General features: G+C 41.0%; 1 protein-coding gene across 1 annotated transcript in view; it reads left to right on the forward strand.

Moving 5' to 3' along the window:
- WWTR1 (WW domain containing transcription regulator 1) overlaps positions 1-26,955 on the forward strand; it is a 132,865-nt gene that overhangs the window by 81,488 nt on the left and 24,422 nt on the right. The window lies entirely within an intron of this gene.

The raw sequence follows: 26,955 nt of genomic DNA on the forward strand, positions 1-26,955 counted from the left end.
AGTGGTATGTCTCCTTTACAGGGAGGTGTTTAGGTACAGGGGAAAATGTCAAAATACAGTTAATAATATTATTATTATACTATATAATATATATGTAATATTACTATAACATATATTATTATTATAAGATGATAAAATTAGTACCTTTAAATAGCTAATTATGTATGTTTCTAGAGCTGTGATATAATCTATGATATTGCTAAATACATTCAGAAACAAATCTTTTTTTTTTGGATTCTATGTTTTACTGTAGGTTAGGTTCATGGATTTGGGAATCAGACTGTCAGAATTTGAAACCTAGCTTTGCCCATTACTAGCGTTGATGACCCTGTTAAGTTACTTAATTTTGCCTTAGTTTCCTTATATGTAAAATGAAGATTATTATTATAGTATGAAGAGATTATATGAGCTTATATATGTAAAGAGCATAGATCTGGTGCCTGGCACATAACAAGCTATAATTGTTTTATTATTATTGACATTATTCTTTGTGGAAAGAAAAGTTTTATATTTTCTTTTTTTTTTAAGATTTTATTTATTTATTTGACAGAGAGAGAGACAGCGAGAGAGGGAACACAAATAGGGGGAGTGGGAGAGGGAGAAGCAGGCTTTCCTCCAAGCAGCAGCCCAATGTGGGGCTTGATCCCAGGACCCTGGGATCATGACCAGAGCCGAGGGCAGACGCTTAACGACTGAGCCCCCCAGGCGCCCTGAAAAGTTTTATATTTTATTCAGTGTTAGATTTGAAGATAATTTCATTGTTCATTCTGAAAGCTCTCAAAAAAAAAGATTTTATTTTGGGCGACTTAGAGCGCAAAGTGCTTTAAATGAGGAACACTGTGTTTATTACTTTCAGTGAGTATAGCGCCCCCTGGTGGAAATATTTCAGCCCCCCCCCCCCCACCCCCGCAAGAAGCTTATCAGTGAATACCTTATTTTTTTCAGTGGATCTATTCCTGAAATGTAGCTTGTAAGTCAAATCATATTTTAATTGGCAGAGAAGAGACCTATCTCTTAAAGGTGTCCTTAAGTGAGTGACTTGTAAAAATGGAGTAAACTTTTGTCAGGCTGCATCAGTATCCAGTGAAAAGCCATCTATGTAGGATGGCAGATTTGTTGTGTATCTAAACTCACTAATTTTTCAAATGCCTAAGTAAAATGAGATAGACTGCAGGGGAAAAAATGAAAAAAAAATTTTTTTTTTAAATTTTATTTCAAATAACATCTCTGGCTTGGTCTAGTTTTTAACTGAAATTTTTGCTTTTGTATTTGCCAAATCAGGTTTTCTGTCAGGTTTTATCCTACTTGATTCTGTCTGAGCAGATTAGTGACCTTTGTGTCTCAGTCTCCAGAGATGCCCAGTGAATGGAAGAAGAAAGGAAGACCTTGGAGAACATCCGAGAGATAAGAGGAGAGATGATCTCTGGGTGGAAGCCATATTGCTTGGGGCTGACAACTTGCTTAGAGTCCTCAATTTTATGTAACAGTGAAGGGGGAAAATGACTGTACATGTGAAAGTTGATTTTTTTTCTAACCGGGTAGGACCTTGTATCTTTTAAGCGGGTTGTTGTCTCATTAATCACCATTAATACCCACTGGATTTTTTTTGAAGGGGGGGCAATGAAACAAACGGGAGAAACTAAAGGACTCTACACAGGCCCTATTCTAATATATAGGACAGTGGGCTTGGGGGAAAGTGGGGCCTGCTAAGGAAATAGTTAGGGTGTTAGGGCAGCAGGGGAGGGGTAGGGTGGAGACAGGGGATCTTTTTGTCTGGTGGTTCATGGAAGAACTTGGAGTCAGAGCTGAGTTTCTTTTGGCTTAGACATTTACTGGTTTTTGTGTGTGATCAACCTCTCTGAGTCTCGTTTTCGTTTTTTGTAAAGTGGTGATGATGACAGCAAACATCCCTGGCTATCTCCTCAACGTTGTCTTGAGTATGTGGGTACTTGGCATATAGAAAGCCCCCAAAAGAAGTATATTGTTATAACTGTTCTTGTTAGCTGGTAGCTTGATTTTCCCTCACTATTCTGGCCCCCGTGTACTCGGGAGGAAGAGCTTGTGGTGGGCACACTTAGAAAGCCATCTTCTCCTCCCTCGGGAAAACCCAGCCACGGTGCCCATAACTTGTATCGTTTGGGACTTTGGCTTACATGTTGCAAATATAAGTTGGTGGACCCCAGACAGCAGTCCAGGCATGTGCTCGTGACCCGGCTCTTTCTCCATCAGATCATTAACAGGGAGTTTGTGACGAGCGGGCACACTCAAGTTCCACGTGAGGGACATTTCTGCCTCTACAAGTGTGACAGTGGCAAGGTTTTCCCGTCTCTCAGCACACATATACTGGAATCATGCAGCAACTTAAAATATCCCATTTTAAAATGTTATTGCTGAGAGAAAGTGACATGCAGTTTTGCCCTTTTGGTGATAATCCTAGTGGTCAGAAACTATGGTGTGCTGGGCTCCTGTCACACATTAACAGACCTCTTTGTTGGCATGAGGCCCTGACCTGGGGTGCCAGTATCCTCCCAGACAGAACAGGAAAAATAAAGACTGTATAACAACTTCACCAGACTGCCAGCCCAAGCCGGTTCAGAAACTTTTGGTAAAGTGCAGCCAGAGAGTATTTTTAATGCTATAGGAATTTTAAAAATACACACACACACACACACACACACACACACACACACACACACACACTTTCCCCTTTGAAGATGTGCCGTCCACCAGGCCAGAGTCTTAAGTCCTCCTGGTCTGCCTTGATCTGTACCTCAAATTATAAACACATGTGTGTATGTTTTTTTTCTTTTTTGCAGGGCATGCTTTTCAAGACAAGATGGAAAATCTTGTCTGTGCTCAGTTTGGCAAATTGGCTTATTCTTCCCTCTAGGAAGTGCACAAGGCACTTAAAAACATTTCATCAAAAAATAAAATAGCTAAGGGACACTGCAGCCTAGTGTTGCTTAAAGCATGTGGAAAGGTATCCTAAGGTTTGCTAAAAGTCAGATTTATATGTAGGCTATTTTTCTTTTCCCCCTAATCAAATTTACATGGTACGTCTTTGGCAGACACCTCTAGCTACTGTGATTTTTTCCAGCTCTGATACTCTCTACTTTTTGAACTTTGTGGTTCTGCAGCATAAATTAGCCTGATGTGCATAAGCACACATACACACAGACCCAAAGACAAACTGAAAAAGCTTCACACTTTACAGGAGGAGGTAGAGTGATAGGGCTTTGGTAGGAATGTGGTGGTAGAACGTAAGTGTATACGACAGGGAGGGAGGACTGGTGGGCACGGGGAAAAAGGGAAGGGATTCTGGTTAAAAGGCTTTTTTTTTTTTCTTGATTAGAAAAAGAAGAAACCATTTTGTAAATACTGTAGAAATCATTATTTTCATCTTAGATTTGCAGGAAGCCATCAGTTGTCAAAATTCACTCTATCTAATCAACATTCTTGAAGACTGTTCTTTGGAGTTTCCAAGAAGAGATTCATTACAGTTTTTTTTTTTTTTTTTCCTTTGAAGGCTTTTAAAGATATATGAAATGGGGGCTAAAAACATTATTAAATCAACTGATTCAATTCCTTTCATGCAATAAAGTGAGAGGTAATGGTTTATAAAGAAGTGAACTTTGGGTTTCCATGTGTATATTCCATTTATCTTAATGTGGACAAATCTCTTATCTAGATTAGTTCAGTTGACCTTGAACAACGCAGGGGGGTTGGGGAGTAGCCCCCCTGCCCCGTCAAAAATCTGCATATAACTTTGATTCCCCCCAAACTTAACTACTAATAGCCTACTATTGACTGGAAACCTTACCATTAATACAGAATAGTCAACTAACGCATATTTTGTATATGTATTATATACTGTATTCTTACAATAAAGTAAGCTAGAGAAGAGAAAATGTTAAGAAAATCACAAGAGAAAATACATTTACAGTACTATACTGTAAATCAGCATTTAAGTGAATCCATACAGTTCAAACCCATGTTGTTCAATGGTCAACTGTATTCATTTGTCTGGATGAAATAAGATTAGGTGGTAAATACTTGTAGATTTTATAATGTGAAACTTAGAAATGTAGGTGGAAAACCTCCTCTTTGATAGAAAGCTTCGAGCCCTAAAAAAATGTTTGATGCCACAATTTTCCTAAGAAAGTATTCTCCAAGATAAAATTCCTGTGTAGTAAGCTAGATGCACATTTGGAAAATTGTGTACACAAAGTGGGTTATTTATAATATAGCCTCCTCCCCCAAGTAAATGCCTGCAATATGGCAATAAATATATTTGTAACCATTAAAATAATAGTTATAAGGACTATGTGGCACATGGAAAACTTTATTATTTCAGTCTAATTTTATAAAGCAGAAAAATTGTTTATACTATGACATAATTTTGTTTTTTTAGAAAAAACTGTTTAGATTCTCCTTTCCCACAGACTTTGCTCTCCTTCTGTGTGTTTTTAGCCCCTAGCCAAGTGCATGACGCATCACAGGTGCACCACTTTGTAGAGTTAAGGTATTAAGTAAGTCAGTTACGTATTTTTGAGTGTTAATAGTGGTTATAGTAAGCCTTTTTGATTGGGGATGATTCCCTTTATTTTCTCTTTAATGTGGTTATATTACTTTTACAGTAGCCTAAAGGGAAAAAAAGAAAAAAAAAGAACCGTTGATGTCTTGAGCTTTTTATAGAGGGAGAGGAGGATAGGGTGTTGGGAAGAAGCCTCCAGGCCCCATGTGCAGTCCAGACAAAACCAGGAATCTTCAAGCTTGTGCAGTTGACTGAGTCTGCCAGCAGCAAGTAAGTTATTCCCTAGTCGGTAAGATCAGTGTTTCTCCCAGCGGGGATCCACATCTAGCACTGGTAAGATCCTCTGGGGCATTTGTTAACCAGTCATCCAGTCATCCGATTGCTCCTTAAAGAAGTCTGGGGCTGCTGCTGGAATAATGCCTGGCCCCCAGCTCTGGGAAATCTGTTTCAGATGATGGAGGTTGGGGTCTTGGAAGGAGTGCTGTTTTCAAGTGCCCAGATGACTCTGGTCATCAGCCAAGGGTTAGCATAGTGATTGGAGAATGCCATCCTACTGAATGGCAGAAACCCACTCAGGTTATCCATTCTTTAACCTGAGTTATCTGAAAAGAACTCTGAATTTGCTCACCAACTTCTTGACTGCGTTCTTTGTCCAAAATAGACGTTTATTATGGCATTGGCGTTTGTGGTTTATGGCCCTTGCTGGTGTTAGTGCACACGTGAACATTGGGTACCTGATGGCCAAAGCCACTTTCTGGAGAGTTTTGACCCCAGTCATACCATGTAAACTTCAAAAAGCGAGGGAAAACATTGCTCTTTGGGAATCCAGGTTATTGAACTGTGTTGTCGACATTCACACGGTAAGTGTGTAAGCTCACCTTGAACTTTGCTTGCAGAGAATCAGGCCTCTGCAGGCCTAAAGTCCTGAAAAATTCCAGAGAGGCACCCCATACCCCAAAGAAGAGCAGAGCCTTTTAGGAAGGAGGTAAAAGCCATATCAAGCTTCCTTAAGTCCCTTCTTTGTGGGAACTACCTCCCTTATTTAGTTACTTTTAATGGATTCTAATTTCTTCACCAAGCTGTGGGCCTTTGTTGAGAGTTTTAAAAATAATTCGGACAGTTTTAGTAGTATCTGCTGGCTGACTTCCAATGGTTTGCCCTCAGGAACTTCCTTGTTGTAGGGAATTTCGCCCAGTTAGTTTGAGGTGAAGGGATTCTGGGATGGTTTGTCCCTTGGCCACTTGTTCCAAGTTATTAAGTGCTGAGTGACATTTGGACACTATTCTTTGATCTCCTCTTTGGGGCGCCTGGTGATGTCCCAGCCTGTGTGTGATCATCACCTCCCCCACCCCGTATCAACTGGAAGATTGATTTCTTCTTCATTTCTGGAAGTCTAAATTTATTCCCTGGGTGTTCTGCAGTTGCTGGTGGTCAGGGACAGCTGTTCCACCACGCTTGACTCTGGATAATTCTCTGTGATGAAGTCAGCAAAATAATACTGTAAGAGAAGCCAATAAAACAAAAACCTTCATGGTCTTTTCTCCTTAAGTGCTGAAGAGAGGAGGATCATCCCCTCTCCTTGGTTTAAAAAAAAAAAAAAAAAAAAGGGCAGGAAAGTTAAGACCCTAAACATATTTGAGGCAACAAGATTCAAGAATGTTCTTTCCCCCATATTATATAATTAGTATTTTGTCATTATAGAACAGCTGAAAAACACTGTAATCTGATCATTCAAAATCACACTAACGTTTTCTCATATATTTGTCTTTTTTCAATATAAATGTGAGCAAAAAAAAGCTGAAAAACCTTCTTTATTCTTTTTTTGTAGCCCGTTTTTCCATTTAACGTATCGTGAGCATCTTTCCATTTCACTTAATATTTTTCTACAATATTTTTTGATTAGCTGTTTTTATTGGAATAGTAACACACACACACGGCAAAAAATTCAAACAGTTCCAAAGAATATTCATGAGAAGGAGGTCTCTTTCACACCAGGACCCCCCAGCCCTCTCTCCTTTTCCTCGAAACCCTGCTACCAGCTTCCTGAGTATTCTGGAAATACTCTACATATATATGTATGCTTGGGTGTATATGTCTTTTTTAAGCTTAACATCTCCTAGAGAGCTTTCTAAATTGGTACTTAGAGATGTATTCATTCTTTGCCAGGGTTATGTAATATTCCAGTCTATTGATGGACCAAATTTATTTAAACAGTCCTTTATCTTGGGTTTTTAGATTCTTTTCTGATTGTTTGCTGTTATTAAGCAGTGCTACAGTGTGCATCCCTGTACATAAATCCTTGTGCCTTGTGCTGTTTATATATAAGATAATTTTGCAGAGGTGGACTTCCTGGATCTAAAAATTAAGTGCATTTGAAGTTTTAATAGATATTCTACTTCCCTCCAAAAAGGTTATTTACACCCCTGCCAACAGTGTATTAAAATGCTCCTTTTCTTCTACTGTGGCCAATGATGTCCATTATCAGGCTTATTAGTCTTTATAATTCTGATAGGTACGGACTAGATTCTCATTGTTTATGAATGGACTGGGCATATTTCTGTTTGCAAACCATTACATCATGTTAATGGCTATACAATATTCTATAGGTTGACTATACTATAATTTATTTAACCAGTTCTTCTACTGAGAGACCTACGGGTTGAGGCTATTTTTCTACCATTGTAAGTGATGTTGCAGTCAATACTGTTGTTCATAAATTTTGGTGCCTTCCTTTAGCTTCCTCATTTTTTTCCAGTTTCTTTGGAATGTTTGTTAGTCAAGTATAGGAATTCCTTAAAAAATACAATTTTGACATGGTTTGCTTTTATCAAACTAAACAAGTAATTGTCTGCAGATTCACTGGGTGTGTTGCTGGGGGCGGGGATTGTTTGGGGCACAAGTTTTGGGTGCAATAAATGATGTAAAGTTGTCATAAAGAGTTTACTTTTCACCAGGCACCTAGCGTTCCCACTAGCTTGGTTTTTCAGCTTGCATATCCATATGTTTTTGACTAAGCCATAAATGGACGTTTCATTTGAAGTTATTTTTTGCTTCCCAGTACATGTCATGCATTTCATTCCATATTATTTTAGTCCTTTTCCTTTACAGTGCGCTATTTCTCACTAGTGAAGAGTGAGTTGTGAGTTTTCGGTTTTGCCAAGAGTTACATATTTGCAGAGCTGGAAGAAAAGAAAGTAAAAAATATTTTTTAATGTGGGTGACTTAGTCCTGGCTCACAAGACTTTTCATTTAGCTGCTTCAAAGCTCACACTTAAATATCAAGAAAAATATTCCATTTCTACCCCTGTCAACTGCCATAATGCCTGAATTAATTAGAATGGAGCTCTAATCTCTCCCCAGATGGAATTGGATCATCCCAGCCTAATAAAATGAACCCTCAGGGCAGCCGCAAATGTGAAGGCTTCTGAACTCCTCGCCTCCACCGCTTATGTAGTTTTTCTGTTGCCACTGTCTCGAGATGCTGCAACTGAGGGTTATTCCTCTGGAGACCCTGCTTCTCTAGTCTACAACATGTCTCAATCATTTGTGTCTCTCTTGTCCTCTGTCTCTCCCCTAGTTTTATTTTTATTTTTTTTTAAAGATTTTATTTATTTGACAGAGAGAGAGAGAGAGAGAGAGAGAGAGAGAGAACACAAGCAGGGGGAGCAGCAGAGGGGGAGGGAGGAGCAGGCTCCCTCCCGGGATGCTGGGACCGTGACCTGAGCTGAAGGCAGCCGCTTAATCGACTGAGCCACCCAGGTGCTCCTGCCTGAGTTTTAAATGCAAAACTTCTCCCCCTGCAATTTGAAGGAATCCCAGGGCCCAAACCATATTAAAATAGATGGCTTTGGCCTGACACATTTCTTCCATGTGCCTGCATTCACTACTGCCTTCTCCAGACTCAACTTCGCCCTTCACAATTGTCCATTTTTTCTTCTGTCAGGAAGGGCAGCGTGGAACAGTTTCTTCAGCTCCAGTTCTGGGAAGTGAGGGCCTATCACTGAAGGACCTCTAAGCTTTATAGTCAGCTAACTCTTGAAGCTCAGACCCCCTCTAAGAAAACTTGTAATTCTTTAGTCCGGTTTCTTGTTGTCAGCCACGGTTGTCCAGAAGCGTTACTTCTAAAAGACTGTTCCAGCGAGTCCTATAGAGCAATCCCTTGTCCTGTCTTCCCTGCTGTCTGTTTAATTGAATATGAGAGTTTCTCCTTTTTTAAAAATTTGGGATATATATATAATTAACATAACATTCTATTAGTTTCAGTTGTACAACATAATGGTTTGATACATGCACATATTGCTCACCACAATAAATCTAGTTAACATCCATCACCACATATAGTTAAAAAATTCCTTTTCTTGGGCGCCTGGGTGGCTCAGTTGGTTGGGCGACTGCCTTCGGCTCAGGTCATGATCCTGGAGTCCCGGGATCGAGTCCCGCATCGGGCTCCCTGCTCGGCGGGGAGTCTGCTTCTCCCTCTGACCCTCTTCCCTCTCGTGCTCTCTATCTCTCATTCTCTCTCTCTCTCTGAAATAAATAAATAAAAATTAAAAAAAAAAAAATTCCTTTTCTTGTGATGAGGATGTTCAAGATCTACTCTTGTTAGAAAGTTCAAATATACAATACGGTATTGCTAACTCTAGTCACCATGCTATACATTACATCCCCATGCCTAATTTATTTTATAACCGGAAGTCAGTACCTCCTGACAAACTTCACCCTGAATTATTTCTAAGTAACAGGTGGGGTCTGGGGTGGAGGTTGGGAGGCTGGGAGGAACAGTGAGCGTGATGTATTGGAATCCTTAGCACATATTACAACTGGGGTTCTCTCCCCTTCAAACTCTGGTCAGTTCTCAAAACCATTGTTTAGTGGGGGTTTCCTCAAAGATAAAAATTTTACAATACAATGGCCCATACATGACGCAGTTTCTCCTGACCCTGCCAGACTGAGAATTTTGTCTCCAGGGAGTTCAGGGTGTGTATAAGGAAGTTTTTCTTTCTTGTGTTTTTTTTTTTTTTTTTAAATACATCACTTTTTATTTTCAAATAATCTTAAACTTACAGAAGAGTTTCTAGTACAAGGAACTCCCATATACCCTTTGTCCAGATTTGCCTTTGTTAATTGTTTATGATTTGCCACGTTTGCTTATCTCACTTTCTCTGTATGAATATATATCTTTTCCCTTTGTACCCCCCGCCCGAACCTTTTGAGATTAAGTTGGAGACATCATGCTCTTTTACCCCTAAATACTTCAGATTGTATTTTCTAAAAGGACATGTTCTTATACAAGCACAGTATAGGTATCCAAATCAGGAAATTTAACATTGGGACAGTAGTACTGTCAAATCCACATCCGTGTTTGAAGATTTCTTCATTTGCCACAACAGTGTCCCTTCTGGCTATTTTGGCTTCTCGTTCAGGATCTATCAAGGACCATGCACTGCATTTAGTTGTCCTGTTTATTTGATCTCTTTTTACCTGGAATGATTCCTGGGCCCTTGTGTTTTTGGATCATGACGTCTTTGAAGGGTATAGACCAGTTACTTTGTAGATCGTTTTTTAAATTGGATTTGTCTCGTGTTGCCTCATGGTTTAGATTTAGGTTATACATTTTTGGCAGGAAGGCACATGATGTCAGTTTGTCCCAGAATGGGCGATGTTGGCTTTGATGCCTTGGTTAAGGTAGTGTCTGTGGAGGAAGCGGGGAGAGCAGCGTTTGTTTGGGTCAACTGACTTCTCTACTGACTATGTTCCACAAAGTCAATGCGATATGATGACACCTTGTTTGGTCCACCAGGCCTTTGGAAGGTGTGGCCTTAGGTCAAGTAAACCCTTCTCCTTGAGATGGTGAGCAAATGTCATTGCCAGCATGCTCAGTTAAGCTTCACAGAACATTATTTAATTAACCAATAATAGTCTCTATACCTTGATACACAGAGATAGTTCTTTTAATAAAGATTTTTATTTATTTATTTGACAGAGAAAGAGCACAAGCAAGGGGAGCAGCAAGCAGAGGAAGAAGCAGGCTTCCCGCTGAGTAGGGAGCCCGATGTGGGACTCGATCCCAGGACCCTGGGGTCATGACCTGAGCTGAAGGCAGATGCTTAACTGACTGAGCCACCCAGGCGTCCCAGAGATCTAGTTTTAAAATGAAACAGTGGTGCTTGCATTCATTTATTCCCTATTCCTGCCTCTTACAAAACACATAATTCGAAAGGATGCATATAAATAATTAAGTTGTGGTAAAGAGAGACCGAGGCTGAGAAAATAGTAAAACCAGGGAGAAGAACGTATACCCACAGGCCCTATGTGGTTGCTAGAGGTGCATGCACATTTGGCTTTGAGATTTAGGGGCTCTTGCAAAGAGCAAGATATGTTCAGTTATGGGAGTCAAAGCATTTATGAGGTAAAGGTTCGCCTGGTGTTGAGGAGAAACGTAGTTTTTCCATATATAAATGCCAAACAGGAAGTTCTCCCTTCATTTCCCATAAAGGATCCAGACACTATGCTCTAGGTGACAGTCCTCAAAAAATCTCACAACAGTGAATACTACGAGTTTTAGAGGTTTTTCCTATAACCTCCCTAAACACTGGGTCATGGCATGATCTCAGAGCACCAGCCAGGAATATCTGAAGACCAAACAAGGGTACACCGCATACCCAGTTGGATTCAGGAGAGACTCTGGAAAATCCAGAGTTGTAGCTTTATTTGTTGTTGTGTGTGTTTTATTTATATATATATATATATATTTTTTTTTTTAAGATTTTTATTTATTTATTTGACAGAAACACAGCAAGAGAGGGAACACAAGCAGGGGGAGTGGGGGAGGGAGAAGCAGGCTTCCCACCGAGCAGGGAGCCCAATGTGGGGCTCGATCCCAGGACTCTGAGATCATGACCTGAGCCGAAGGCAGACGCTTAATGACCGAGCCACCCAGGTGCCCCTATTTATATTTGTTTTTAAGAATAAAACCTCTTTGGCACACCGTCCCAAATAAAACTTAGAGATGGAGGTGTTGGTTTTGTTTTGCTCGGAATCAGAACTCCTCTTGGAAGTTTTTAAAAGCAGAGCTGCTTTGGTTTCTAAATCCCCTTAGCCCACTCCAAAGCTTATTCCTTTCTTCCTCAAGGGTGGCCCTGAACACCTCACAGGGCTGAGAGACAATAGCCCAGAGACAGTAATCCCGGGGAGGGTACCCCCCCGCAACTTTTCCATCTCTGGATTTCATCAGAATTTTTAACTTTACCATAGCGTATGAAACGCCCTGGTGGTTTCCCATGTAGTCTGAGCAGTGAGCCAAAAGGAGATTTCTATCACTCTGGAGTAGAGGTCAACTGCAGTGCTCACCACAGCCATGAGGCCCCAGGGGCCCTGGTCCCTGCCCCTCCGACTCTGCTCAGCCCTGTGGGCCACCCTGTTTTGCACAAGTATCCAAACCCACTCCAGACTCCCACCTTAAGATCTTGCATTTACTGTTCCTCAGCCTAGAAAGGCCTCCACCCTGATTTCTGCACTTGATTTAAATTTCTTAGATCACACGTCGCCTCCTCAGAGAGGCCTTTCTTAGTTCCGCATTTGTTTGTACAAAGCCCTTATCCCTAGAATTATACTATATTTTTGCTGTTGTCTGTCTTGCTACTAGACTATAACCTCTCAAAGGGCCAGGAACTTTCCATCTTGTTCATCAGTCTCTCCCTCTAGCACCTGGAAACAGTGCCTTGTATCTAGCTGGGACTCAGCAGATATTTGGTGAGTGAATAATTAAATGAACTGTAGAACACTGGAAAGAAAAAGTCACCTATTGTCCTAACATCCAAACACCACCATTACTAATTCTTTAATACTTTTTCATTCCAAAGATAATTAACTTTTGGAGGGTCACAAGAAATCCTATAAGATCTAGGGGTACAGTCCTCAAAATGCACACAGACACACGTTCCCAAAATTTGACATAGAATTTTACCAGATTTCCTAATCCTGCTACCCCTGGTTAAATTCTTTTCTTTTTTTTCCCCTGAGTAGTCCTGGCCTGATGCAAAGCACCCACCCGCCTCACATCATTCTCTTTGCTAATCTGATGGCTAAAAAATGGCTCAACTTTCATTTGCATTTCTATGATTCCTTGTGAGGCTGATCATTTTTCCATGTTTGATTTCTAATTGCTTATTCCATTTCATAAATTGTTCAGGTTCGTTGACTGTTTCTTGGAGTGTCTGTTGTATGAGCTCTTTAAGATGTTGACTAAAGAATAAAGATGTTTACTAAAATAGTACATTATAGAAAGAAAACAGATTAAAAATTAACCTTCCACACTGACAGCTTTTTCTCTGCCCCTGGTGGAACACAGCTGTAGATTCATTTTCTGTTATTTTGCTTGGGTTGCCACACTTTGCACCTGGAGTAGTTTTAAAATCATTCAGGAAAGTGAACCAATAAAAAGCTACAATAAACTCTCTCCTGACTAATGAAAATAAATGCATGAATCAGAATTTCCATTTCCTGCTAGGATAAAAGTGTACCTATTGTCTGAAGATAATAAAACAGTTTTGGTTTTGCTATTGCCAGGCCATCGTATTAAATTCAAAGACACAAAGATAACTTTGTGGAGGAGAACAGTGAAGCACCCAATTTCCTCTTTTTCCGAGTTAGGTCATTATTTGCCTAAGTTCACTAGCTTTATAGATGTGCTTCCTGTCACAGGCCACTTTTGATCAGTCTTGTGAGATCCCATAAATCAGATGGAATCTGAGCAGCGTATGCTGGTGCTAGGCAGAAGAAATATGGTTTCTTTACAGCAAAAGGATCCAGAAGAAATCAGCATGCTAACTTATTCTGGATATATTACATCTAGCATGTTCTGGATATATTAAAATGATGAAAACTGATGTCTAAATCTTTTAAATGCTAATAAAATATGCATTTTAGGTCATGCATTTGCTAGGAAAACATAAACACCAATGTTCCAGGCATTTCCATCGTGGACCCCGAGGAGAGCAGAGTTGCACCTGGTTTGTCACCTACATTACCGTGTAGATGAGTAGACAGGATAGCGAGTAGGAAAATCATTTTCTGGTACTAAAAATTCAGGGTTTCCTGTGAAGGAACTGCAGCTTGGGTTGCAAGTCTAAAACTAGAAGAACTGGGGGTATCTGGAAAACCTAAGGTCCACCTGTTAGATTTGGGGGCACCTGGAAGTGGTTTTAAGGCCTGAAACAAGGAGGCCAGGAAAGTGTGGCTGCATGCACATACATCCCTGAGCTCTGTGCCTTATCAACTGAGCCAGCTGAGAAATTGCCTTGTGGTTATTCTCACCCAGAATTGGAATAAAGGGCTCAGTGTGAAGTTGGGATAGTACAGCTTCTTGGTTTAATACTTTACAGATTTTTGGAACCAAATGCACCCTGCAGTGAAAAGTTGCTTTTTTTTTTTTTTTTTTGCTGACCTTGTTGGATGGCTAATACTGTTTCTGGGAAATAAGAGAAACAAGAGGCTCATTGTTGGCAGGAGCTGAGAGAGACACAAGAAGGGCGAGAGACGTGTCTGCAGCCCTTTTTTCCTCTTCATTGTATCGTGACTGAGTCAAGGCTGGACTGCGGCTGGGTTTTTCTTCCTACCTCTGTAGACATGTGTTTTCCATCAGACAGGGCTGCGTGACACCTGACATTGGCCAGTTCACATGAGTTAAGCCATGTACGGCTGATAAACAGAGAGGAAAAGACCCACAGCTGCACTCAGACACTCTTGACACTGAAATATTTTTGAAGCCTGGTGTGGCTGGGTCTGCACGTATGTCAGAAACGATTTACACCTGTATGTTTTGGCTTCTTCCAGTTGCATATCATTACTTTCTGAAAGCCGCTGTTGGTCAGAAGGTCAGTATTGCCTGATGGCAGTACCTCTTCCTGTTTAAACCTTCCTGAATTATGAAATGTAACTTTTTAAAAAAAGATGTTATTTATTTGACGGAGAAAGCACAAGCAGGGGGAGTGGGAGAGGGAGAAGCAGGCTTCCCGCTGAGCAGGGAGCCAGATGCGGGACTCGATCCCAGGACCCTGGGATCATGACCTGAGCCCGAAGACAGATGCTTAACCCACTGAGCCATCGAGGCACCCCTGAAATGTAACTTTTAAAAGTTATCTGACTTACCTTTTTTTTTAAAAGACTGAAGAAGAAAGCCCTATACCATTTTCTGTAAAACCAGATCACACCAACAGGATGTCATCCTAACATGTGATTCATGGTGATTTCAGCATTTTATTTTATTTATTTATTTATTTTAATATATTTTTTAAGATTTTATTTATTTATTTGACAGAGAGAGACACAGCGAGAGAGGGAACACAAGCAGGGGGAATGGGAGAGAGAGAAGCAGGCTTCCTGCCGAGCAGGGAGCCTGATGTGGGGCTCCTTCCCAGGACCCTGGGATCATGACCCGAACCAAAGGCAGATGCTTAACGACTGAGCCACCCAGGCACCCCTGATTTCAGCATTTTATAGTAGTAAAAAAGTTCATTACACTAGTCTGCATTAGACTTTTTCATGAAATAGGTAAAAGGAAACACATCCTCGTCACTGAATTTAACTCGGTAAATACTTTTTGATCACTGAGGGTGAGCAGAACAGGGCAGCGATTGGTGATCAGTGCAGCTGATGCCAAGCCACGACATTCTAGCATATCCCCTGGGCTTCCTACATTTGTCACAGTCTCTGCCTGTGATTGTGCTGGGTCATTTATCCTTCCAACGATCATCTTTAATTGGCCTAAGTCATCGGTTTTAAATTGTGTCCCAAGGTCCCAAGCCAGGATTTTGGGGGGATGTGAAGAGAAGCTAAACTTAGTTAGTATCCAGACTCCAAAAGCTGTGTCTGTTCAGATTTTAAAAATTTGTTTAATATTTTCATACAAGAGTTGAGAAATGCCTGTAGGAAAAGCAGAGTGAAAGCAAGACCAAGAGGATTCAGAGAAGAGAGTCAAAGGGGCTGCCATTTAAGTGCTCCCTGACCCACTGGCACCAGCTCAGGCTCTAGGCTTGCTTTGAACTGAACCCCTGCATAGGAGGGTCGCCTCTGCTTCATGCCATACATTGACTCTAGGGAAGGATCCTACTGCTAAAGAAAAGTTTGAGAACCCTAGTCTAAATGGACTAAGGTCTCTTTCGGCCTGAACCTCTATGCTGATGGTACAAAGTAGGGTGAATACATGGCCCCATCTATAATGAGCACTGTGGGGAAATTGAGTTTGTAAACCACTAATGATAAAACAGAGCAAAACGAAATGGATGCCGAGCAGAGAACTATGCTCTGGAGGTAAAGAGAAAACAGTCACAAAAATCTAGTATTCATTAAATACTCACTTGTGGAATTATGGGAGTAATGGTTACTATCAGTTTCTGACCTATAAAGCCTAAAACTGAGTCTAGTATTTTGTGTCAGTGCATCAGTAAGGCAGATCTGAAGTGCACTAAATTATTTTTGTTCTGTGTTTATAAAGAAAATCCATATCATTAGGTTTAGTTCTAAGGGGCTGGGGGAGACTTGGCTCCTTCTCAGGTCTTATTTAGAAAGAGCACAAATCCAGCTCTCAGGAAGATGAGAATTAGTTCAAATCACAGAAAAGAATAGTTCAGTGTTTCTTAAAAGAGCTGCTCTTCAGCAACCAAGAATCCAACAGGAAAGATTTCCTGACATTCAGACTCAATCAAGTGCATGCTTATGAGTGATGCAGTGCAATGTCATAAATAGTGCTTGATCTCCTTAAAAAGTTACAGAGTGAGTGGGGGAGGAATGTTTCCTCTCTGATTATTAGGTAATGTGGGTACAGAAGGACAGTCAGCTAGTTGTAATCCATGGAGGACACACTGAGAGCTAGTCCAGACTGCCTGACTATGGTTCTAAATATCAAATAGCTCCTTCATATTGGCACTGGTTCTCTTTCTAAGGGGACACATTAGAATGGACACAGGAAACTTGGGGGGAGGGTTTCCTACTGCCATGGGTCGTGCCAGTCACAGGCCTAGGGTGACCAACCGCCCATCTGCCTGGGACTCTCCCATCGCAGCGTTAGCCCTGATATCCCGTGTTCCAGGAAAGCCCTCAGTCTTTGTCAGCCCAGGACAGTTGGTTGCCCTTTCAGCATTTACAGAGTGGGGACAGAAAATGAAGTGATGGTTAAGCTTTCAATTCTGACAGTCATGATTCAGGAGCCCTTGTACCCCCCTCTTATAGGGTACTTAGGTTTCTGGAAGGTGTTTCTCATGCAATCTATAGAAGCTTATTAGCCCTGACATCAAATTGAGGAAGTTTCCTAGATCCCAAATCAAGTGTATTCCCAAGGTGTGTATTTAAATGTTGCATATTCACCTGTTTTGAGGAAACGGCAACCAGCTATTCAGAGCAGTAAGTCAGCCTATTTGACGCTTTCCTCACTCTGAAGGGATGATGTTGGAAGGATTCTTGGGGATATTTAATGTTATTTTATCACAGAAGCAAGTCAAAAAAGAAAACCCTAAAATATAGGTTATTTTGAATATATGGAAGTAAAGTTAATGTAACAAGGTTTTATTTATCACCTGTGAAAACTGACATACAAGTTAAACCATCTTTGAAACTCTCCTATTAAATCAGCATTTGCTTATGCAAAACTTAAGCAGATATACTGGCAGTCTTTTTTTTGTGTGTGTGTGTGTGTGGTACCCCTCCACCACCCCGCAGGGTCCTGGGACACTGTGTGAGATGGGGGAGGTACTGGTTTTTTATTTTCTGTAGAGGTGGTCCCTGTCCTCCAGGAGTGGCAGTCTTTTATAACCTTTCCCTATGTTTTGTTTTTACATTACTTTTTATCTTGAACTGCAGTAGGTAACTCTAGGCAAGTAAAAAACCACTTTGTTCAATATTCACCAGGCTGCTATGTTCCTTTCTCTGGCTCCATGTTCTACACATCTGCTTAGATGACTTTAAAGGGCTTAGCACATAGTAAGAGCTAAATAAATACTAATTCGTCTTCAATTCAGTTCAAATTCAATACTGCCAAGACATGTGCTGAGTTGCAGTTGACCAGCATTTCCTAGTGTTCCTGCTGAGGAGAACACTAGTCTTCCAAGTTTGAGAAGTCCTGCGTTTTCTATCTCCTTCTTGGAAAGTCTCACTGTCTGTGAGAGCCTTAAAGGCTCAGAGGAAGCCTGCAATAAAATGAATTCTTTTAACTTTGTGTAGCCCAACATTTCACAATCTTATTTGACCATGGGACACCTCTGGAAGCAGCTATTATTATATTTTTATTCTAGCCTAATAATCTATTTGCTCCCATGTTTTTTTGGACTATTTATCCATTTTTTATATAACCTATAAAATGTGTCCATTTTATGTACCCTATAAAAATGAATTAATAGTGAGTATGGAAGAGACAGTGTCTTGCACAGTTCCTGGTATTTATTGAAGACATGGTTACTATACACACACAGGGTTGTTTTTTTTTTTTAAACAGTTTCAGATTTACAGAAAAATTGAAAAGATGGGTTCCCATATACACTCTCATCAATTTCTCATATTATTAACATCTTACATTAGTATGCTATATTTGTTGTAATTGATGAACCAATATTGATACAGGGATTTCTTTAGTTTTTACGTAGTGTCTTTTTCCGTTCCACGGTCCTATGCGAAATACCACATTACCTTTACTTGTCTTGACCATGACAGTTTCTTAGACTGTCCTTGTTTTGATACCCTTGATAGTTTTGGGGAGTACTGCTTAGGAATTTTGAGGATTCCCCCCTGTTGGAATTGGTCTGATGTTTTTCTCTGATTAGACTTGGGATGATGGGCTTTGGGAGGAAGTGCTCTTTTTGTCAGATCTTATCAAGGGTCATGCTGTCACTATGGCTTATCATTGTTGAGGTTGACCTTGATCAGCTGGCTGATAGGAGTTCTCCCCTGTAAAGTTATTGTTCCCCCCCACCCATTCAATACTGTACTCTCTGGGAGGAGGTCACTATACACAATCCATTGTTAAGGAGTGGAAGTTTTGCTCCCCCTCCTTGAGGACAGTGTATCTACATTAAATTATTTGGAATTCTTCCATTCAGGAGATTTGTCTCTTCCCCCTCCATTTATTCATATATTCAGGCATTTGTTTATATGAGTGTGAACTCACGGATATTATATTTTTATGCAACTAATGAACCATAGTCCGTAACACATGACACTTTCTCCATTATTGGTAGAACAGAAGCACAGTTGGGGAGTGGGTGCTGGAGGTGGAAAAAGTCATGGAGTGCTTACAGAGGCCTTCTTGCTCACTTAAATGGATTTGTGCCTCTGACATGTTGACAAAACCATGTATTTTTAAAAGTTCAACTTAGGGCGCCTGGGTGGCTCAGTCATTGAGTGTCTGCCTTCGGCTCAGGTCATGATCCCGGGGTCCTGGGATCGAGTCGCACGTTGGGCTCCCTGCTCAGTGGGAAGCCTGTTTCTCCCTCTCCCGCTCCCCCTGCTTGTGTTCCCTCTTTCTGTCAAATAAATAAAATCTTTAAAAAAAAAAAAAAAGGTTCAACTTAAAGTGCCAGGTATAGTGGTCTCTCAGCTGAGAGGTTTGTCAGGAGGAGAAGGGAGGCTGAGAGAGAGATGAGAAACGCATACCAGCCACAGGCATTCCTCTTTTCCCTCCCAGACTCACATGTGAATTGGGGAGAAGGATTTGAAGGGAATAAAGTGATTTCTGTGTCTTTCTAGGGCTTTGGGGTGGCTTCTAGCCATCAGCACACTGGTTGTTCTTTCCATAACCTACTCCGAGCCAGCTCTGTCCACGCCTGTGATGGGTTTCATATTTGAACCTAACCCCTTAAGGTTTTGTTTCTTCACTTGGCATTGTGTGTGTGTGTGTGTGTGTGTGTGTGTGTGTGTGTGTGTGTTTCTGTATGTCTTTGTGTGTCTGTGCTGTGTAACCAATCCTGTTTTAAAAACGAGGGAAGCAAGCCCAGGACACAGGAATAGCACTAGTCACTGAACCTCTCTGAGGCCAAAAAGACGTTTGTCAAACATTCCAGGAGGCGCACTGGGCAGCCTCTGATTCACTGGCCTCCCTCATCGTCTGCAGCTCCTGGTTTAGCTGCCAAAGCACTTTATGAGCTGTTGCTCCCCATTCCCTTGTGCTGCAAAAGGCAAAAAGTTCAGGAGTGAAGCCTTTACCCTTTTTTTTTTTTGTACATACTTGTTTCTTAGGTAACAAGTGATGTGTGGGCTTAGAACTGAGTTCTTGGACCTTCCTGTCTTGAGCCTACTCTTGGGTCTTCATAGAAGTGACCAAGTGTGTTCGCTGGAGCAGTCCCGAGGGTACATCAGTGGACATGGTCTGGGGCAGCATTAACCAAAGGGTTATAGTCAACATGGATAATCACCCCCCATAACACCCCATTCCTGTGTTGACCGTTGGTTCCACCAGGGAGTCATGGAACCAAAAGGGTGTTCGGATCTCAGATGCTATGGAGTTTGTTTGACTCTGTGTTTTCTTTTATACTGAATAATAGCAGTGAAATGTTTCTGGCCACATAGCTGCAGAGCATGGTTTTATTGATTTCCAGAGAGAAGAGAAAGCCAGTTATTGAAGGAAAAAAAAAAAAGGAAAAGGAGATGAAAACAATGAAAAAGATAAATGTGGACTTAAATTTAAATTCTAACTGTCTTGGAAGGAAAAAAAAAGATTCTCTGCTTTAGTTTTGATGCATTCCTGCTTCAATGGAGAAATCTTCTGTTTGGGTTATTCCTTTCTGTGGGGACTGGCAAAAGTCTAGAGCTGATGAGGTCTTTAGCCTTTTTGAGGCATTTCATGGCAACCTGCCCTCAACTGGTTTGGCCTCAGAAACGGCATTTGGGATACATGGCCTGTTGTTCTGTCCCTAAAATGTTCTGGCATATTATCCCAAGAAGTGTTATATTCATTGCAGATTTACATGTTTTACCTTCCCATGCTCTCCCGAGGACCTCCTCTCTGTTTATCTCTGTCTTGGGCCTTCCCTGCCCCCATTTTCTCCGAGTAGCTAGCAAAAGCAGTGGTTTTAAAGAACCCCAGAAATCAGTAACGTTCATGAGCCGCAAGCTCAGAGAAGAAGGTTCAGTAATAGCTGGAAATCAGATGACTAGAGGGAGCAGAGTGGCAGGTTGAATCATGAACACCTCAGTGGACCCAGGACACCTGGTTTCTAGGCTCCTAGCCATTTTATGACCATGACCAAATTTACTCTTCCTTTGGGTATTGATTTTTGTCATTTCTACAAAGAGGAGTTGTACCAGGCAGGCTCTCAGCTTTCATGATCTTGATTACATTCTTAAGCCATATTTGTTGCTTATCAGATCATTTTGGGGGTTACCTCCTTGCATTCCCATCAAGAAAATATTGAGTTTGATGCGTATGCATCCAAAGTATGCAAATGACCACGTTTTTATGTTTTTTACTTCTGTATTTTTATAAATAATAAACGCACAAAGGAAAGCTTCAAATGGTACAGAAGAAGAAAAGGAAGATCTCCCATCCCTGACACCTGCTTTCCTCCCCAGGGGCGCCCACTGTTACCAGTCTCTTGTATATCTGCCTAGAGAGATTTGCTCTCTATGTATAATATACCCTCCCTTTCTAACTATAAGCAATAGCACGTCCATACATATAATTCCATCCCTTGGTTTTTTTTTTTTTCCCCCTCTCTGAACAATGTTTCCTAGAGATTGTTCCATTTAAGTCCCTATAGAGCTCCCCCTCCTCGGGCATGGTTATTGAGAATTTCTGAACAGATGGATCATGATCTCTCATCGGTGGACCCAGTTTTTAGTCTTTTTGCTATTATACATAATACCGTGGTGAATCTTCTCACAACAGAGTTCTGTGGGTGTGTGTGCCCTCTCCTTTGAAAACAAAACTATTGTCTAAGTTCCATTCTTTTCTAGTCTCTATAGGTAATAACTGGAGATGTGCAGTCTGCATGATCAAATCGAAATGAAGTGAAAGAAAGCAACATTGCCCTCATTCCTCCCTATCCATGTCTCTGTGAGGGCTGGTGTTTTGAAGACTAGCAAGGGTGTGGTGTTAGAAGAGCTCCTTTCCAAGTCTCCAACTCCCCCAGATAAGGAGGCAGACGCTAATAAAATCTGCCGAGCAGTATTTGCTTGATGTGTGGCATCCATCGTGAGTAAACCCGGTGCAGGTTTTGTACACCAGCAGGGCAGACTCCCCACGTCCCTGAAGATAGTCTTGCTCCGATGTATTTGTCACCTCATTAAGTTACCAGAACCAAGTCAGTTTTTTTTTTAATTTTATTTTATTATGTTATGTTAGTCACCATACATCATTAGTTTTTAATGTTGTGTTCCATGGTTCATTGTTTGTGTATAACACCCAGTGCTCCGTTCAATAAGTGCCCTCCTTAATACCCATCACTGTGCTAACCCATTCCCCCACACCCTCCCCTCTAGAACCTTCAGTTTGTTTCTCAGAGTCCATAGTCTCTCATGGTTCGTCTCCCCCTCCAATTCCCCCCCCTTCAATTTTCCCTTCCTACTATCTTGTTTCAGAGGTACAGGTCTGTGATTCATTAGTCTTACACAATTCACAACACTCACCATAGCACATACCCTCCCAGTGTCCATCACCCAGCCACCCCATCCCTCCTACCCCCCACCACTCCAGCAACCCTCAGGTTTCCTGAGATTAAGAATTCCTCATATCAGTGAGATCATATACTTGTCTTTCTCTGATTGACTTTTTGCTTAGCATAATACCCTCTAGTTCCATCCACATCATTGCAAATGGCAGGATTTTTTAAATGGCTGCATAATATTCCACTGCATATATATATATATATATATATATATATATATATACACACACACACATACACACACACACACACACACACACACATACCCCACATCTTCTTTATCCATTCATCTGTTTATGGACATCTTGGCTCTTTCCACAGTTTGGCTATTGTGGACATTACTGCTATAAACATTGGGGTGCACTTACCCCTTTGGATCCCTACATTTGTATCTATGGGGTAAATACCCAGGAGTGCAATTGCTGGATCATATGGTAGCTCTATTTTCAACTGTTTGAGGGACCTCCATACTGTTTTCCAGAGTGGTTGCACCAGCTTGCATTCCCACCAACAGTGTAGGAGGGTTCCCCTTTCTCCGCATCCCTGCCAACATCTGTCGTTTCCTGACTTGTTAATTTTAGCCATTCTGACTGGTGTGAGGTGGTATCTCATTGAAGTTTTGATTTGTATTTCCCTGATGCCGAGTGATGTTGAGCACTTTTTCATGTCTCTGTTGGCCATTTGGATGTCTTCTTTGGAAAAATGTCTGTTCATGTCTTCTGCCCATTTCTTGATTGGATCATTTGTTCTTTGGGTGTTGAGTTTGATAAGTTCTTTATAGATTTTGGATACTAGCCCTTTATCTGATATGTCATTTGCAAATATCTTCTCCCATTCTGTCGGTTGTCTTTTGGTTTTGTTGACTGTTTCCTTTGCTGTGCAAAAGCTTTTTATCTTGATGAAATCCCAATAGTTCATTTTTGTTGTTGCTTCCCTTGCCTTTGGCGATGTTTCTAGGAAGAAGTTACTGCGGCTGAGGTCGAAGAGGTTGCTGCCTGTGTTCTGGATTCTTGTCTCACATTTAGGTCTTTCATCCATTTTGAGTCTATATTTTTGTGTGTGGTGTAAGGAAATGGTCCAGTTTCATTCTTCTGCATGTGGCTGTCCAATTTTCCCAACACCATTTGTTGAAGAGACTGTCTTTTTTCCATTGGACATTCTTTCCTGCTTTGTCGAAGATTAGTTGACTCTCCATTTCTGGGCTCTCTATTCTGTTCCATTGATCTATGTGTCTGTTTTTGTGCCAGTACCATACTGCCTTGATGATGACAGCTTTGTAATAGAGCTTGAAGTCTGGAATTGTGATGCTACCAGCTTTGCTTTGCTTTTTTCAACATTCCTCTGGCTATTCAGGGTCTTTTCTGGTTCCATACAGATTTTAGGATTATTATTATTATATTATTATTATTATTATATCAACAAAAATGTTGATGGTATTTTGATAAGGATTGCATTAAATGTGTAGATTGCTCTAGGTAGCATCGACATTTTCACAATATTTGTTCTTCCAATCCATGAACATGGAATGTTCTTCCATTTCTTTGCTTCTTCCTCAGTTTCTTTCATGAGTATTCTATAGCTTTCTGAGTCCAGATTCTTTGCCTCTTTGGTTAGCTTTATTCCTAGGTATCTTATGGTTTTGGGTGTGATTGTAAATGGGATCGACTCCTTGATTTCTCTTTCTTCTGTCTTGTTGGTGTATAGGAATGCCACTGATTCTGTGCATTGATTTTATATCCTGCCATTTCATTGGATTCCTGTATGAGTTCTAGCGGTTTTGGGGTGGAGTCTTGGGTTTTCCTCATAAAGTATCCTATCATCTGCAAAGAGTGAGAGTTTGACTTCTTTGCTGATTCGGATGCCTTTTATTTCTTTTTGTTGTCTGATTGCTGAGGCTAGGACTTCTAGTACTATGTTGAATAGCAGTGGTGATAGTGGACATCCCTGCCATAGAACTGAGTCAGTTTTAAAAATTAATAACCTCTGTGCTGCCAACAAACAACCTAACTTTTTTTTAAGCTTCTTTTTCCTAATCTGGGGATTTCTGATATTGGAAATATTTCACTTTACAGATTTCTCTTAGAGACACAGTTGGGCATCTTTTTTGGTCTATAGCACTTATGTCTGACTGCTAAAAACTTCCTTTTTCAGAAGTTCAGAAATGGCTGTCCCTGGAAATAATCACTATTCTTCCATCTAAGCTTCCTTCTGGCCTGAAAGAGGCCTTATGAATCAAGCCCTTCTGGATATCTGGACCTTGTCGGACTTTAATCTGTATTTAAGAGCCCTTTTTTTCTGGTGATACCATGTGTGCACAATCCCTGCCCTCCTACCCAGGCCTTCCAATAGAGACTGCAAAATGTTCTAACCATTTCTGGAATGTCATTTGAAAAATGAAATACTCATTTCAGTAACTTCGCATCAATTAGGACTGTGCCTTTTTTTTTCCCCCTGTTCTCAAACTTGAGGACATAAGAGATTGCCAACTGGTTTCATTCATTCGTCTCATCATTTACTGGGTTTCCCTGTGTGCCAGGAATGGTACCAGGAGGCATGCGTTCCTTGTGATGGGCTGGATTCAGAAAGGAAAGCCTGCACTGGTGAGGCAGAATACTTCCAAACATTCTTACCTCCCGCTCAGGAGCTCGTTACTGAGCAGACAGTTGTCAATCTACCCAGACCTGCCTTGAACCCTTCCTGTTTGTAATGCGAGCGGCTTTGGGCCGGAGGCCCTGTTTTGATGACCTGCTGTGTAAGTGGTAACTTTCTTGCTATTGAAGGCAAACCGTGTTCAGAGGGTTGTTCTCAGTTTCAGCAGCTGTTCTGTTGCTCAGTGTAAGGCGTGACCGAGGGCGGCCAAGGACAGTTGAAAGAGCCAGTGGACGGGATGTCTGGAGGCCTCCCTGGCTTGGGTGGTTCTGCCTGCCCCTAATCAGAGCACACCCCTTTACCTCTCTTAGGTTTCAGTCGCTCTCCCGTAAAATAAAGGGGTGGACTAGATAATTTCTAAGAATCCTGACAAAGCCTAACATTCTGGCATTCCACAGCTCCACATATGAATTCACCTCATTTCTTCACACATTCCTTCCAACAGCCTGTTAATTCCTGTGAGGGCAGGAGCTATTTATCCAACGACAAGCCCAGTGGCTGGCACACAGGAAATGCGGTAAAGTTTTGAGGGAGTTATAAATAATTTTTTTAAAAAAGAATGTTTTTACCCTACCTCTACCCACATCCAGAGGAAGTTCCTGCTGTGAACTCATTTAATCATTCCTCAAGGAAACCAGTTTGTCTACAGAAAATCCTGTGTTGGTGCTCTCTTTTGAGTGCGTGCGTGTGCGTGTGTGTGTGAATGGGGTGTACATATACATTTAATATATAGTCGATTAGGCTACTTTAAAATTCATTTAAGAAAATTCTTAGTTATAAAATATGTTTCCACATGATGTCCCTGTCTTCCAAATGAAAGATGTAAAATATTTAACTTTTAGACTTTAATAAGATACACCAGTGATTTTCTTTTTTAAAGACAGTGATACCAAACATAGCAAAAATTGAGAGTTTTTCCTCAGAAATGGAGTATATAAAACTATATATTGTTCTGGGCCCTGATGTAAGAGCAAATAGACAGAAAATTGTGGTTTTCTTTATTATAGGATATTGCCTAGGCAGAAGTTAAGAAAATTTGACTGGTAAACTGTTTTAAGGAAAACTAGCACCTTTTAAAAATGTTTTGTGTGTGTGTGTGTGGGAATGCCAATTCTAGAATTCATTAAAGGATTTTAAAATTCTTTCCTCAAGTGAAGTACTACATGCTAAAATTTAAGATGTTGTTAAGTGCAGATTAAAAAAAAAAGAAAGAAAATCCTTAAAAAGTTTAAAACACTTCTAGAATGTTTTATCCAATCACAAATATGATTATCATTTTAAAAAATTTATTTATTTGAGAGAGAGAGAGGGCAGGAGGGAGGGGCAGAGGGAGAGAGAGTGTTAAGAAGACTCTATGCTGAGTGTGGAGTCCCATGCTGGACTCCATCTCAGGACCCTGAGATCTCAACCTGAGCTAAAACTAAGAGTTGGACGCTTAACTGACTGCACCGTGATTATCATTTTTATTAAGATATTCATTTATTTATTTGAGAGATAGAGAGAGAGAGTGGATGCACACATGGGCAGGGGGAGGGGCAGAGGGAGAAGCAGACTCCCCGCTGAGCAGGGAGCCCCATGTGGGGCTCCATCCCAGGACCCTGGGATCATGACCTGAGCCAAAGGCAGACGTTTAACCGACTGAGCCACCCAGGCGCCCCCATGATTATCATTTTTATGTAATTTCTTTCACACTAATTTTTCCCTTTGCATAAACTAAAACATCTTTTCCTCAATCAGGTGTTTGTTTCTGAGCTTAGCTTATGCTCCTTTGGGGTACCCTTTTTTAACAAAGCGTCAGTGGGGTCCTGCTTCTGTGTAGATCCCTGGTCTAGGTACTGTGTTTTAACGTCCTGCTTGTCAGTCACTCATCATCCTAGACATCATCGTGCACTGCTGTGTATCTATAATCTCACGCCCTCCTTAGCTCTGACATGAACACGCAGGGTGTCTAGAAAGTACACACACACCCAGATGTCCTGCTGAAATTACGTCATATGTTGTGGTAACCTTTTGTGGAATTCACTTTTGACCACTATGTTCCTAAAGGCTTAAAATGTGCTTTAGACACAGGGAAGGTGTGAAATAATTTTTAACAGGGCACAAAATGCCAAGACTGGATGAGTC

The sequence above is a fragment of the Callorhinus ursinus genome, unplaced genomic scaffold (assembly GCF_003265705.2).
Source record: "Callorhinus ursinus isolate GAN/ISIS: 27379988/994484 unplaced genomic scaffold, GSC_fseal_2.0 scaffold1, whole genome shotgun sequence".
NCBI classification, from domain to species: domain Eukaryota; kingdom Metazoa; phylum Chordata; class Mammalia; order Carnivora; family Otariidae; genus Callorhinus; species Callorhinus ursinus.